Raw genomic sequence first — 17,049 nt, 5'->3', positions numbered from 1 at the left:
TCAATTTAAGCTGAAACTACAAACCAAAGAATTTCAAATGGGTCCAGAATTTGGAAGAAAACAAAGATTCCTCTCCACTCACTTTCCGAAGCATCTCCAATGAACGCAGAAAAGCAGCTGGCCACTCAGCAACCCAACTAAGGGAAGAGAGGGCTGTGAATGCACCATTAGTGACCCAGCTAATACAAGTGCCCACTGCTGGAAGAGCTGTTATTCTCAGGCCTCCTGAGACCAGTCACTCTAGTCCAGATAAAGAACTTTTTGCCCTATTTTAGCATGGAAATATCTGCTCTCCTGGTGTTTTCCCGGGATTGTCCTCTCCTAGGCCAGCATTTCCTATTTGTTCTTCTGCCATCTGGCCCAAATAGCTGGCCACTAGACTGAATACTGTGTGTGCATTTGGGATGGTGTTTATTTATTGGACAATTTCTTTAGAGAAATATCTTGTTTAGCTCACAATAGGGCCAAGAAAGCATGCAGTTTGTATAAAGTAAGAAATATGTTAACGAGGGACCCACAAGTTTGTAAGAAGCCAAATGTAAAACTAAGTTTTCTTTCGCCATCTCAATATTTAGTCACTCTCATAGCAGCTCTTTAATCATTTTAGACATGGTTTATCATCTATATATGGCATCTTATGAAAGTTTTCAGGAGAAAAGCACCCAAATTAGAACTATTTAATGTGATAGTATAATTGAAATAACTATAAATCTCTGTAGAGGACTTATCTGCTCATCTCTAGAACAATATATAGTGTTCGATGTGAAACTTCATTATCCAATGAGGTCTTTTAGATTGTGTGGTCTGAAGTCATTTCAACAGAATTAATAGTCCTGTGAATTACTTATATATACCAATTCAGTTATCTGGGGGTGAGGGGCAGGATTTTGGAATCTTTTTTTTTTACGTGCAGTTTATTTTTATATATTTATTTATTGGCTGCGTTGGGTCTTTGTTGCTGCGTGTGGGCTTTCTCTACTTGCAGCAAGCGGGGGCTACTCTTTGTTGTGGTGCACAGGTTTCTCATTCTGCTGGCTTCTCTTGCGGAGTACCGGCTCTAGGCGTGTGGGCTTCAGTAGTAGTGGCACGAAGCCTTCAGTAGTTGCAGCACACGGGCTCTAGACTGCAGGCTCAGTAGTTGTGGTGCATGGCCTTAGTTGCTCTGCTCTACATTTGGGATCTTCCCAGACAAGGGATCGAACCCATGTCCCCTGCGTTGGCAGGCGTATTCTTTTTTTTTTTTAACATCTTTATTGGAGTATAATTGCTTTACAATGTTGTGTTAGTTTCTGCTGTATAACAAAGTGAATCAGCTATATGTATACATATATCCCCATATACCCACCCTCTTGCATCTCTGCCCACCCTCCGTATCCTACCCCCCTAGGTGGTCGCAGAGTACCGAGCTGATCTCCCTGTGCTATGCAGCTGCTTCCCCCTAGCTATCTATTTTACATTTGGTAGTATATATATGTAGTGTTATTCTCTCACTTCATCCCAGCTTACACTTTCCCCTCCCTGTGTCCTCAAGTCCATTCTCTACATCTGTGTCTTTATTCCTGTCCTGCCCCTAGGTTCATCAGAACCATTTTATTTTTTAGATTCCATATATATGTGTTAGCATACAGTATTTGTTTTTCTCTTTCTGACTTACTTCACTCTATATGACAGTCCCTAGGTTGATCAACTTCACTAAAAATAACTCAATGTTGTTTCTTTTTATGGCTGAGTAATATTCCATTGTATATATGTGCCACATCTTCTTTATCCATTCATCTGTCAATGGACACTTGGGTTGCTTCCATATCCTGGCTATTGTAAATAAAGATGCAGTGAATATTATGGTACATGACTCTTTTTGAATTATGGTTTTCTCAGGGTATATGCCCAGTAATGGGATTGCTGGGTCATATAGTAGTTTTATTTTTAGTTTTTTAAGGAACCTCCATACTGTTCTCCATAGCGGCTATATCAGTTTACATTCCCACCACCAGTGCAAGAGGGTTCCCTTTTCTCCACACCCTCTCCAGCATTTATTGTTTCTACATTTTTTGATGATAGCCATTCTGACTGGTGTGAGGTGATACCATATTGTAGTTTGTTGTTTCGTTTGTTTGTTTGTTTTGCAGTACGCGGGCCTCTCACTGTTGTGGCCTCTCTCTTTGCAGAGCACAGACTCCGGACGTGCAAGTCCAGCGGCCATGGCTCACGGGCCCAGCCGCTCCGCGGCACGTGGGATCTTCCTAGACCGGGGCATGAACCCGTGTCCCCTGCATCAGCAGGCGGACCCTAAACCACTGCACCACCAGGGAAGCCCCTGTATTGTAGTTTTGATTTGCATTTCTCTAATGATTAATGATGTTGAGCATCCTATCATGTGTTTGTTGGCAATCTGTATATCTTCTTTGAAGAAATGTCTATTTAGGTCTGCTGCCCATTTGTGGATTGCATTGTTTGTTTTTTTGATATTGAGCTGCATGAGCTACCTGTATATTTTGGATATTAATCCTTTGTCAGTTGCTTTGTTTGCAAATACTTTCTCCAATTCTGAGGGTTGTCTTTTCGTCTAGTTTATGGTTTCCTTTGCTGTGCAAAAGCTTTTAAGTTTCATTAGGTCCCATTTGTTTATTTTTGTTTTTATTTCCATTGCTCTATGAGGTGGGTCAAAAAGGATCTTGCTGTGATTTATGTCATAGGTGTTCTGCCTATGTTTTCGTCTAAGAGTTTTATAGTGTCTGGCCTTACATTTAGGTCTTTAATCCATTTTGAGTTTATTTTCATGTACAGTGTTAGGAAGTTTTATAATTTCATTCTTTTACATGTAGCTGTCCAGTTTTCCCAGCACCATTTATTGAAGAGGCTGTCTTTTCTCCATTGTATACTCTTGCCTCCTTTATCAAAGATAAGGTGACCATATGTGCGTGGGTTTATCCCTGGGCTTTCTATCCTGTTCCATTGATCTATATTTCTGTTTTTGTGCCAGTACATGCTGTCTTGATTACTGTAGCTTTGCAGCATAGTCTGAAGTCCAGGAGCCTGATTCCTCCAGCTCCATTTTTCTTTCTCAAGATTGCTTTGGCTATTCAGGGTCTTTTGTGTTTCCATACAAATTGTGAAATTTTTTGTTCTAGTTCTGTGAAAAAGCCATTGGTAGTTTCACAGGAATTGCATTGAATCTGTAGATTGCTTTGGGTAGTAGAGTCATTTTCACAATGTTGATTCTTCCAATCCAAGAACATGATATATCTCTTTATCTGTTTGTATCATCTTTAATTTCTTCAACAGTGTCTTATAGTTTTCTGCATACAGGTCTTTTGTCTCCTTAGGCTTATTCCTAGGTATTTTATTCTGTTTGTTGTAATGGTAAATGGGAATGTTTCCTTAATTTCTCTTTCAGATTATTCATCATTAGTGTATAGGCCTGCAAGAGATTTCTGTGCATTAATTTATATCCTGCTACTATACCAAATTCATTGATTAGCTTCAGTAGTTTTCTGGTAGCATCCTTAGGATTCTCTATGCAGAGTATCATGTCATCTGCAAAGAGTGACAGTTTTACTTCTTCTTTTCCAATTTGGATTCCTGTATTTCTTTTTCTTCTCTGATTGCTGTGGCTAAAACTTCCAAAACTATGTTGAATAATATTGGTGAAAATGTGCAACCTTGTCCTGTTCCTCATCTTAGAGGAAATGGTTTCAGTTTTTCACCATTGAGAACGATGTTGGCTGTGGGTTTGTCATATATGGCCTTTATTATGTTGAGGTAGGTTCCCTCTATGCCTAGTTTCTGGAGAGTTTTTATCATAAATGGGTGTTGAATTTTGTTGAATGCTTTTTCTGCATCTACTTAGATGATCTTATGGATTTTATTCTTCTGTTTGCTAATATGGTGAATCACACTGATTGATTTGCATATATTGAAGAATCCTTGCATTCCTGGGATAAACCCCACTTGATCATGGTTTATGATCATTTTAATGTGTTTGTTGTTGGATTCTGTTTGCTAGTATTTTGTTGAAGATTTTTGCATCTATGTTCATCAGAGATATTGGCCTATAGTTTTCTTTTTTTGTGACATCTTTGTGTGGTTTGGTATCAGGGTGATGGTGGCCTTGTAGAATGAGTTTGGGAGTGTTCCTTTATCTTCAATTTTTTTGGAAGAGTTTGAGAAGGATGGGTGTTAGCTCTTCTCTAAATGTTTGTTAGAATTTGCCTGTGAAGCCATCTGGTCCTGGGCTTTTGTTGTTGGAAGATTTTTAATCACAGTTTCAATTTCAGTGCTTGTGATTGGTCTGTTCATATTTTCTGTTTCTTCCTGGTTCAGTCTCAGAAAGTTGTGCTTTTCTCAGAATTTGCCCATTTCTTCCAGGTTGTCCATTTTATTGGCATACAGTTGCTTGTAGTAATCTTTCATGATCCTTTGTATTTCTGCAGTGTCAGTTGTTACTTTTCCTTTTTCATTTCTAATTCTGTTGATTTGAGTCTTCCCCCTTTTTTTCTTGATGAGTCTGGCTAATGGTTTATCCATTTTATTTACCTTCTCTAAGAACCAGCTTTTAGTTTTGTTGATCTTTGCTATTGTTTCCTTCATTTCTTCTTCATTTATTTGTGATCTGATCTTTATGATTTCTTTCCTTCTGCTAACTTTAAGGTTTTTTTTTTTCTTCTTTCTCTAATTGCTTTAGATGTAGACTTAGGTTGTTTATTTGAGATTTTTCTTGTTTCTTGTGGTAAGATCATATTGCTACTAACTTCCCGCTTAGAACAGCTTTTGGTGCATCCCATAGGTTTTGGGTCATCGTGTTTTCATTGTCATTTGTTTCTACATATTTTTTGATTTCCTCTCTGATTTCTGCAGTGATCTCTTGGTTATTTAGTAGTGTATTGTTTAGCTTCCATGTGTTTGTATTTTTTACAGTTTTTTTCCTGTAATTGATTTCCAATCTCACAGTGTTGTGGTCAGAAAAGATATTTAGTATGATTTCAATTTTCTTAAATTTACCAAGGTTTTGTGACCCATGATATGGTCTATCCTGGAGAATATTCCATGAGCACTTGAGAAGAAAGTGTATTCTGTTGTTTTTAGATAGAATGTCCTATAAATATCAATTAAGTCTATCTTGTTTAATGTGTCATTTAAAGCTTGTGTTTCCTTATTTATTTTCATTTTGGATGATCTGTACATTGGTGAAAGTGGGGTGTTGAAATCCCCTACTATGATTGTGCTATTGTCGATTTCCTCTTTTATGGCTGTTAACATGTGCCTTATATATTGAAGTGCTCCTATGTTGGGTGCATAAATATTTACAATTGTTATATCTTCTACTTGGATTGATCCCTTGATCATTATGTAGTGTCCTTCTTTGTCTCTTGTAGTAGTCTTTATTTTAAAGTCCATTTTGTCTGATACGAGAATTGCTATTCCAATTTTCTTTTGATTTCCATTTGCATGGAATATCTTTTTCCGTCCCCTCACTTTCAGTCTGTATGTGTCCCTAGGTCTGAAGTGGGTCTCTTGTAGACAGACTATATACAGGTCTTGTTTTTTTGTAACCATTCAGCCATTCTATGTCTTTTGGCGGGAGCATTTAATCCATTTGCATTTAAGGTAATTATTGAATGTATGTTCTTATTACCATTTTCTTAATTGCTTTGGGTGTGTTTTTGTAGGTCTTTCCCTTTTGTGTTTCCCGCCTAGTGAAGTTCCTTTAGCATTTGTTGTAGAACTGGTTTGGTAGTGCTGAATTCTCTTAACTTTTGCTTGTCTGTAACGGTTTTAATTTCTCCATCGAATCTGAATGACATCCTTGCTGGGTAGAGTAATCTTGGTTGTAGGTTTTTCCCTCTCATCACTTTAAATATGTCCTGCCACTCCCTTCTGGCTTGCAGAGTTTCTGCTGAAAGATCAGCTGTTAACCTTATGGGGATTCCCTTTTATGTTATTTGTTGCTTTTCCCTTGCTGCTTTTAATATTTTTCCTTGTATTTAATTTTTGATAGTCTGATTAATATGTGTCTTGGCATGTTTCTCTTTGGGTTTATCCTGCATGGTACTCTCAGCCCATCCTGGACTTGACTGACTGTTTCCTTTAGGGACGTTTTCGACTATAATCTCTGCAAATATTTTCTCAGACCCTTTCTTTTTCTCTTCTTCTTCTGGGACCCCTATAATTCGAATGTTGGCGCATATAATGTCACAGAGGTCTCTGAGACTGTTCTCAATTCTTTTCATTCTTTTTTCTTTATTCTGGCAGGCCGATTCTTAACCACTGTGCCACCAGGGAAGTCCAGGATTTGGGAATATTGAAATTTAGAGTTGTTTCCCCTAATTCCTAGCCCTAAAGAACATTTAATAAAATGTTTCTTAATTTCATCATCCAGTGCTAACTGCTGTTAACATTTTAGTATATGTTCTTTCAGCTCATGCATGTGGGCATGTGCTTGCATACACAGACACACACACGCACATTTTAATGAGATCATATTATTTATTCTGCTTTGTAGCTTCTCTTTTTCATTTAGAAATATATTATAGACTTTTTCCTATGTTAATAAACTTTTTTACCTCATCAGGTTTAATACAGAATTTTAAAAATAATGTTTTTAGGATTGTACTATGATTAGCTTAATATCTCAGAGTCTTTTTATATGTAGGGTTTTTAAAAATCTTTATTTTAGATACATTTTTAAATGTTGACCTTAGTTTTTAAAAATGTTTTCTATATTTTAAGACACATTAGAAAATAAACTAATTATCTTCTGCATCTTGCATTTCATTATATTTTGGACCAACACACACTTTGAGAACCATGGAGAATATCCATCTCCCTCTTTTAGAAGAAGCCAAGCATTCCTATATAGATGATACTTTTTAAAGACCCTAGAAAAAAATCAATAGGACAATCAGTAATTTTTTTTCTTCCTTAGGAAAAAAAAAGTGTTTCCACCCCATTCCATTGCCAAGAAGAGCCTTGTGACTTAGATTAATCTGCCTCCCTTTCTGTGATGTTTAGTCCACTGGTAAAACTCCCAGAGTCAACTTCAAAGAAAGTTGAGATCCATACCTATTTTACTGTCTGTTTCTGAGTTTCTTCACCCCTTGTTTCGGAGTTTTCCAATCTGTTACTATAGAACTCAGTCCTGTCCCTTTTGTTGACAGGTTGCCAGGATACATCCTGGCAACAAAGGCTGGGGTTCCTGTTCCAGGCAGCCAGCCTCACATACTACATGAACTCTTGCAAGAGGGGATGTGAATCGTGGAGCTCCCAGCTATTCTGCTCCTGTTTCCACCAGCTCCCTCACTGAGGGGTTCAGCAGGCCATGACAAAAGCCAAAATAGAAAGATGAAGAAAAAATGTTACAAGGTGAGTCTCCCAGAAGGTGTTCTTTCTTGGTTGTCTGTCTCAAATCTTACCTTTCAACTAGCAATAATAATCTTGATCTCTTCCACTTCCTTCTCACCACTATGTAGTAATATTTCCTTGCTATAGAAAAGGAATCCAAAGAAAAGTAACCAATTCTTAAGTTAAAAAAACCCCTCAAATACTACTTAACAAATGAACAAATATTGTTTTACTTCATTGGATGATTCTGACAATAATTGAACTATGGATTAAATGTTTTAATGGCTAAAAGAATCAAATTCCATTTAAAGGGATGATTTTTTAAATTTTCTTAAGAAAAGTTGATAAAATATATTTTTAACATAAATTCAGAATTATATGTTTATAAGCCAGATTATCCATGAAAGAAAAGGGGTGATAAAGGCTATAGTTACTCAGTTGACTTGGTAGTTTTTTTTTAATTGAGATAAAATTCACATGGAGTGAAATGTAACTGATCTTAAGTTTAAATTCAAGTTCCTAAAAAAACAATGAATTTGATATATATATACAACCATGTAAACCATCACCTTAATCAAGACATAGGACATTTCTATCACACAGAAAGTTTCCTCACATCCCTTCCAGTCAGTCTCCCCTCCATAGGCAACCACTGTTCTGATTTCTATTACTAGAGAATAATTTGGCTGTTCATGAATTCTATATGAGTAGAATCATACAGTATGTATTCTTGTATCTGACTTCATTGGCTCAGCAGAATGTTTTTGAGATTGTTCCTGTTGCTGTGTATATAAGTAGTTCGATTCCTTTTATAGGTGAGTATTAATGCAGTATAGAATTATTCCACATCTGTTTATCTATTTTCCTATTGATTGATATTTGGTTTGTTTCCAGTTTGGGTCTCCTATAATTAAAGTTGATTTAAACATTCTTGCACAAGTCTTTTGGTGGGCATATGTTTTCATTTATCTTGGGTTCAGACCTAGGACTAAAACTGATGGATGATAGGGTAGACATATGTTTATCTTTATAAGGAGCATGAAATGATATGTCATTGTGGTTATAATTTGCATTTCCTTCATGACTAATGAAGTTAAGCATTTTTACACAAGCTTGTTGGAGATTTGCATCTCTTTTTTGTTAAGTATCTATTCATATTTCTTGCCCGTTTTAAATGTTTTTATTTTTATATCATCTTTATTGATACATAATTCACATACAATAAAATGCACCCATTTTAAGTACACAATCTGATGAGTTTTGCAAGTGATTACATCCATTTTACCACCAATGATAAAATATAAGAATATGTCCATTAACTTTGTATTTCATTCTCCACCCACCTACCCACCAAGTAATCACTGATCTACTTTCTGTCACAGATTAGCTTTGCCTGTTTAGAATTTCATATAAATGAAATAATTCAGTATATTCTCTTTTGCATATGATTTCTTTTATTCAGTATAATATGTTTGAAAGAGATCTATGTCATTGTGTGTAATTTGTTCATTTTTATTGTGGAGTAATATTCTGTTGTATGAATGTGCCATAATTGGTTTATCCATTTACCTGTTAATGTGTATTTATGTTGTTTCCAGTTTTTCACTGTTAAGAGCTGTTATGAACATTTGTTTTATATTCTATTTGTGGACATATATTTTCATTTCTCTAGGATAATTATTTAGGGACAGAATGTCCATATCATTAGGTAGGTATATATTTAACTTTATGAGAAATTGCCAGATGGTTCTCCAGAGTGGTTGCAATGTTTCACATGCCCACCAGGCATATATGGGAGTTTTGGTTTTTTCACATCCTAACACTTGGTATTGGTAATTTTAAAAATTTTATCCATTCTAGTGTGTGTACAGTGGTATCTCTGTGGTTTTATTTTGCATTTTCTTGACAAACAACAACTAATGATATATACTATTGTTTCATGAGCTTGTTGCTATTTTATACGTTTTCTGTTGTGAATAATCTATTCAAAGCTTTTGCCCGAATTAGGCAACCCATATTATGTTGCTTGCCATATATGTGTCAAATACATGTATTGAAAACATTTCTTCCCAATCTGTGGCTTATCTTTTAATTTTCTTAATGGTATTTTTTAAAGAGTAGAAGTTTCTAATTTATATGAAGTAAAATTTTAAATTCTTTTTCTTTTATGTTTAGTGCTTTTTGTGTTTTGTCTAAGAACTCTGAAAATATTGAGGTCATAAAGTATTTTCCTATACTTTCTTCTAGAAGCTTTATAGTTTTAATTTTTATATGTAGTTCTATGATCCACCTCGAGTTAATTTTTGTGTTTGGTGACAGTAGATGGTTGATATTCATTTTTCTGCTACATGAATCCAGTGGTTCCACCATCATTTGTTTAAAAGATTTTCCTCGCTCTATTGAATTGTCTTGGCATCTTTGTCAAAAAAGAATTGATCACATATGTGAATCAGCCATATTTCTGGACTCTATTCGGCTACATTAATCTATCTATTTGTCTTTATTGGCATCATTAATTTTTAATAAGCCAGCTCATCTTGGCTTGCATGTAATGAAACAAATATTCAAAACAGATATACGAGTTGAGTCCTTCCATGACTGCTTGCCAGTGGAACCACGCACAAGAGTTTGAATCAGGTTGGGCATTCTGTCTTGTATGTTGTCCAAATCTTTACCTAGGAAGTAATCTGACTTTAAGCAATTCTGTAATAAGCAAAAGCCAAAAATATGCAGTTATAAATTTAATCAAGAATGATAATCCCAGGAAAAGGGATGTATTTTTCAAACCCATTTACACAGAATGTAGCTTGAACTTAATTTTCATTCGTTCAATAATTTATTGATTGTCTACTGTATTCCAGGCACTGTTCTAGACAAGGAAAGTGGGAGGAAAATATTTCTTTTTTCGTAATTTCTGTAAGGAAACAATACTTAATATAATCTCTACTCTATTGCCTGTTTAACAGTGTATGTCTCACAATTACAGAGAAAAGAAACCCTATGCCTGATAAAACAAGCATCAGATTAAAAGTTTTTATGCATTCCTATGAATTGACAGAAAATTATCAGCACTCAAATGTTTAATAAGGAAAAACATTTCCTCAGTCTTTCCAAGTTTGCTATCACCGTCATAAATATACATTTCTTTTGAGCCTGAGAATGTAAGCTATCATTTCTGTCAGTTGCATTTTCCAACTTGTTTTAGAAATTGAATCTTATATATTATTTCTAAGAGAACTTGGTTCACAAACTGGACCTTAATATGGCTGTTTCTTCTCTGGATCTATATAATTTAAATGAATATTATTTTATTCTATTTAAAAAATTTTTTAATTTAATTTTATTTTTATACAGCAGGTTCTTATTAGTCATCAATTTTATACACATCAGTGTATACATGTCAATTCCAATCACCCAATTCATCACTCCACTATCCCCACACCCCGTGGTTTTCCCCCCTTTTTGTCCATATGTTTGTTCTCTACATCTGTATCTCAACTTCTGCCCTGCAAACCGGTTTATCTGTACCTTTTTTCTAGGTTCCACACACATGTGTTAATATACGATATTTTTCTCTTTCTGACTTACTTCACTCTGTATGACCGTCTCTAGATACATCCACGTCTCAACAAATGACCCAATTTGGTTCCTTTTTATGGCTGAGTAATATTCCATTGTGTATATGTACCACAACTTCTTTATCCATTCGTCTGTTGATGGGCATTTTGGTAGCTTCCATGACCTGGCTATTGTAAATAGTGCTGCAATGAACATTGGGGTGCATGTGTCTTTTTGAATTATGGTTTTCTCTGGGTATATGCCCAGTAGTGGAATTGCTGGATCATATGGTAATTCTATTTTTAGTTTTTTAAGGAACCTCCATACTGTTCTCCATAGTGTCTGTATCAATTTACATTCCCACCAACAGTGCAAGAGGGTTCCCTTTTCTCCACACCCTCTCCAACATTTGTTGTTTGTAGATTTTCTGATGATGCCCATTCTAACTGGTGTGAGGTGATACCTCATTTAGTTTTAATTTGCATTTCTCTAATACTTAGTGATGTTGGGCAGCTTTTCATGTGCTTCTTGGCCATCTGTATGTCTTCTTTGGAGAAATGTCTATTTAGGTCCGCTGCCCATTTTTGGATTGGGTTGTTTGTTTCTTTAATATTGAGCTGCATGAGCTGTTTACATATTTTGGAGATTAATCCTTTGTCTGTTGATTCATTTGTAAATATTTTCTCCCATTCTGAGGGTTGTCTATTCGTCTTGTTTATGGTTTCCTTTGCTGTGCAAAAGCTTTGAAGTTTCATTAGGTCCCATTTGTTTATTTTTGTTTTTATTTCCATTACTGTAGGAGGTGGGTCAAAAAGGATCTTGCTGTGATTTATGTCATAGAGTGTTCTTCCTATGTTTTCCTCTAAGAGTTTTATAGTGTCCAGTCTTATATTTAGGTCTTGAATCCATTTTGAGTTTATTGTTGTGTATGGTATTAGGGAGTGTTCTAATTTTATTCTTTTACATATAGCTGTCCAGTTTTCCCAGGACCACTTATTGAAGAGACTGTCTTTTCTCCCTTGTATATCCTTGCCTCCTTTGTCATAGATTAGTTGACCATAGGTGTGTGGGTTTATCTCTGGGCTTTCTATCTTGATCCATTGATCTAAGTTTCTGTTTTTGTGCCAGTACTATATTGTCTTGATTACTGTGGCCTTGTAGTATACTCTGAAATCAGGGAGTCTGATTCCTCCTGCTCCATTTTTTTCCCTCAAGACTGCTTTGGCTATTCGGAGTCTTTTGTGTCTCCATACAAATTTTAAGATTTTTTGTTCTAGTTCTGTAAAAACGCCATTGGTAATTTGATAGGGATTGCATTGAATCTGTAGATTGCTTTGGGTAGTATAGTCATTTTCACAATATTGACCCTTCCAATCCAAGAAAATGGTATATCTCTCCATCTGTTTTTATCATCTTTAATTTCTTTCATCAGTGTCTTATAGTTTTCTGCATACAGGTCTTTTGTCTGCCTAAGTAGGTTTATTCCTACGTTTTTTATTCATTTTGTTGTAATGGTAAATGGAAGTGTTTTCGTAATTTCTCTTTCAGATTTTTCATCATCAGTGTATAGGAATGCAAGAGATTTCTGTGCATTAATTTTGTATCCTGCAACTTTACCAACTTCATTGATTAGCTCTAGTAGTTTTCTGGTGGCATTTTTAGGATTCTCTATGTATAGTATCATGTCATCTGCAAACAGTGACAGTTTTACTTCTTCTTTTCCAATTTGTATTTCTTTTATTTCTTTTTCGTCTCTGATTGCCGTGGCTCGGATTTCCAAAACTATGTTGAATAACAGTGGTAAGATTGGACATCCTTGTCTTGTTCCTGATCTTAGAGGAAATGCTTTCAGTTTTTCACCATTGAGAATGATGTTTGCTGTGGGTTTGTCATATATGGCCTTTATTATGTTGAGGTAGTTTCCCTCTATGCCCACTTTCTAGAGAGTTTTTATCATAAGTGGGTGTTGAATTTTGTCGAAAGCTTTTTCTGCATCTATTGAGTTGATCATATGGTTTTCATTCTTCAATTTGTTAATATAGTGTATCACATTGATTGATTTGCGTATATTGAAGAATCGTTGCATCCCTGGGATAAATCCCACTTGATCATGCTGTATGATCCTTTTAATGTGCTGTTGAATTCTGTTTGCTAGTACTTTGTTGAGGATTTTTGCATCTATATTCATCAGTAATATTGGTCTGTAATTTTCTTTTTTTGTAGTATCTTTGTCTGGTTTTGTATCAGGGTGATGGTGGCCTCATAGAATGAGTTTGGGAGTGTTCCTTCCTCTGCAATTTTTTGGAAGAGTTTGAGAAGGATGGGTGTTAGCTCTTCTCTAAATGTTTGATAGAATTCACCTGTGAAGCCATCTGGCCCTGGATTTTTGTTTGTTGGAAGATTTTTAATCACAGTTTCAATATCAGTATGAGTGATTGGTCTGTTCATATTTTCTATTTCTTCCTGGTTCAGTCTTGGAAGATTGTACCTTTCTAAGAATTTGTCCATTTCTTCTAGGTTGTCCATTTTATTGGCATAGAGCTGCTTGTAGTAGTCTCTTAGGATGCTTTGTATTTCTGTGGTGTCTGTTGTAACTTCTCCTTTTTCATTTCTAATTTTATTGATTTGAGTCCTCTCCCTTTTTTTCTTGTTGAGTCTGGCTAATGGTTTATCAATTTTGTTTATATTTTCAAAGACCAGCTTTTAGTTTTACTGAACTTTGCTATTGTTTTCTTTGTTTCTATTTCATTTATTTCTGCTCTGATCTTTATGATTTATTTCCTTCTGCTACTTTGGGTTTTGTTTGTTCTTCTTTCTCTAGTTCCTTTAGGTGTAAGGTTAGATTGTTTATTTGAGGTTTTTATTGTTTCTTGAGGTAGGCTTATATAGCTATAAACTTCCCTCTTAGAATGCTTACACTGCATCCCATAGGTTTTGGATCATCGTGTTTTCATTGTCATCTGTCTCTAGGTATTTTTTCATTTCCTCTTTGATTTCTTCAGTGGTCTCTTGGTTATTTAGTAACGTATTGTTTAGCCTTCATGTGTTTGTGTTTTTTATGGTTTTTTTCCCTGTAATTTATTTCTAATCTCATAGCGTTGTGGTCAGAAAAGATGCTTGATATGATTTCAATTTTCTTAAATTTACTGAGGCTTGATTTGTGACCCAAGATGTGATCTATCCTGGAGAATGTTCCATGCGCATTTGAGAAGAAAGTGTAATCTCCTGTTTTTGGATGGAATGTCCTCTAAATATCAATTAAATCTATCTGGTCTATTGTGTCATTTAAAGCTTCTGTTTCCTTATTTATTTTCATTTTGGATGATCTGTCCATTGGTGTAAGTGAGGTGTTAACGTCCCCCACTATTATTGTGTTACTGTCGATTTGCTCTTTTATAGCTGTTAGTAGTTGCCTTATATATCGAGGTGTTCCTGTGTTGGGTGCATATATATTTATAATTGTTATATCTTCTTCTTGGATTGATCCCTTGATCATTATGTAGTGTCCTTCCTTGTCTCTTGTAACATTTTTTATTTTAAAGTCTATTTTATTGGATATGAGTATTGCTACTCCAGCTTTCTTTTGATTTCCATTCACATGGAATATCTTTTTCCATCCCCTCACTTTCAGTCTGTATGTGTCCCTAGATCTTAAGTGGGTCTCTTGTAGACAGCATATATATGGGTCTTGTTTTTGTATCCATTCAGCAAGCCTGTGTCTTTTGGTTGGAGCATTTAATCCATTCACGTTTAAGGTATATTCCTATGACCATTTTCTTAATTGTTTTGTTTCTGTTTTTGTAGGTCCTTTTCTTCTCTTGTGTTTTCCAGTTAAGGAAGCTCCTTTAGCATTTGTTCTAGAGCTGGTTTGGTGGTGCTAAATTCTCTTAGCTTTTGCTTGTCTGTAAAGCTTTTGATTTCTCCATCGAATCTGAATGAGATCCTTGCTGGGTAGAGTAATCCTGGTTGTAGGTTCTTCCCTTTCATCACTTTAAGTATATCATGGCACTCCCTTCTGGCTTGTAGAGTTTCTGCTGAGAAATCAGCTGTTAACCTTACAGGAGTTCCTTTGTATGTTATTTGTCGTTTTTCCCTTGCTGCTTTCAATAATTTTTCTTTGTCTTTAATTTTTGCCAATTTGATTCCTATGTGTCTTTACATGTTTCTTCTTGGGTTTATCCTGTATGGGACTCTCTGTGCTTCCTGGACTTGGGTGGTTATTTCCTTTCCCATGTTAGGGAAGTTTTCAACTATAATCTCTCCAAATATTTTCTCGGGTCCTTTCTCTCTCTCTTCTCCTACTGGGACCCCTATAATACGAATGTTGTTGTGTTTAATGTTGTCTCAGAGGTCTCTCGGGCTGTCTTCATTCTTTTTTCTTTATTCTGTTCCACAGCAGTGAATTCCACCATTCTGTCTTCCAGGTCACTTATCTGTTCTTCTGCCTCAGTTATTCTGCTATTGATTCCTTCTAGTTTAGTTTTCATTTCAGTTATTATATTTTTCATCTCTGTTTGTTTGTTCTTTAATTCTTCTAGGTCTTTGTTAAACATTTCTTGCATCTTCTCGATCTTTGGCTCCATTCTTTTTCCGAGGTCCTGGATCATCTTCTCTATCATTATTCTGAATTCTTTTTCTGGAAGGTTGCCTATCTCCACTTCATTAGTTGTTTTTCTGGGGCTTTATCTTGTTCCTTCATCTGGTATATAGCCCTCTGCCATTTCATCTTGCCTATCTTTCTGTGAATGTAGTTTTTCATCCACAGGCTGCGGGATTGTAGTTCTTGCTTCTGCTGTCTGCCCTCTGGTGGATGAGGCTATCTAAGAGGCTTGTGTAGATTTTCTGATCAGTATTATCATTTTAAGTAATTTCCCCAAACTCTCTGGTGAATGAAACATTTTCAGGCATATATGCAATTCAAGAAATAAGTTGTGAGTGGTAAAGAATGTGAATGATTCCAGAGCACCCTTCCTGAGGCAGCAGTGGAGATTCCCATGGAGTCTTAAAAACATAGAGAAAGCTTTTCTAAATAGTACAGTATACAAGTACAGCAGGAGGCACACACAGTGTTGGGGGCAACAGGAAAGGAAAATGTAAAGGAGGCAAGTTGCTAACAGTTCAAAAGTGATGACAAACTGCAAATAGAATTTCCACAGTGCAGTGCAACCAAACATTTATTTCAGAGAAGCCTCTAAGAGGAGGCTAATGGAGTTCTCTGCAAACAAAATTTAGTAGGATTCTGGTTGCGCTGAGTGCTATTTTGTAGATTCACATTGATTAATAATTGGATGTTTCACTGTTAAAATAAAATGGAGTCTCATTTGTATGCTCTAATTCAGGGGTTAGGAAACTTTTCCTATAGATGGCCACGTAGTAAATAATTTAGCCCTCATAGGCAAAAACAGTCAAGACAAATACATAAATGAACAAGCATGGCTCTGTTCCAGTAAAACCTGATTTACAAAAAGAGGTGGGCGGCTGGCCAGGTTTGACCAGTGAGCCCTAGTTTGTTGACACTTGTTCTAATCTTCAAGGAATTCTGATAAAATATCTTCCAAAATTATACATTGACATTTAAAGAGCTGTGACCTTGAAACTGTTCTTCCTCAGAGTGCTCAGTACTTTGGGGGGCTCTCTTCAGAAGAAATATGACTTCAAAGGAGAATTAAACTTTGAAAGTAGTATGTATTCAAAATGCATGTGGTCAAGAAAGACAATATATGAATAAGCTCAGCTCAGGAAAGCCTAACTCTGTGTTTTTCCTTCAGTTTTCTACCTAGTCATACAGCACCCGATACCTGTGTCTACCTAATCATAAGGCTACCTCTGGTGTGCTTGTCTAGCTTTGTTCTTGGGGGGAGCTCTATGCCGTAGATGCTCGTTGCTCATTACTTGATGAGCAGTCTTTACCATAAGGTCCAGGGCTTGGCCAAGCCAATGACTGGATTCTCTTTTCTCTTAGATTTGGTAAATAGACAGTCTTCCTTCAGTATCCTTGGGTGTTTGGATCCAGGACCTCCTGTGGGAACCAAAATTCATGGATGCTCAAGTCCCTTATACAAAATGGTGTAATATTTGCATATGGCCTATGCATATCCTCCAGTATACTTTTAAATCCTCTCTAGATTACTTGTAATACCTAATACAAAG

The sequence above is a fragment of the Phocoena sinus genome, chromosome 3 (assembly GCF_008692025.1).
Source record: "Phocoena sinus isolate mPhoSin1 chromosome 3, mPhoSin1.pri, whole genome shotgun sequence".
Taxonomy (NCBI): Eukaryota; Metazoa; Chordata; class Mammalia; order Artiodactyla; family Phocoenidae; genus Phocoena; species Phocoena sinus.
This window is presented reverse-complemented; position numbering follows the sequence as displayed.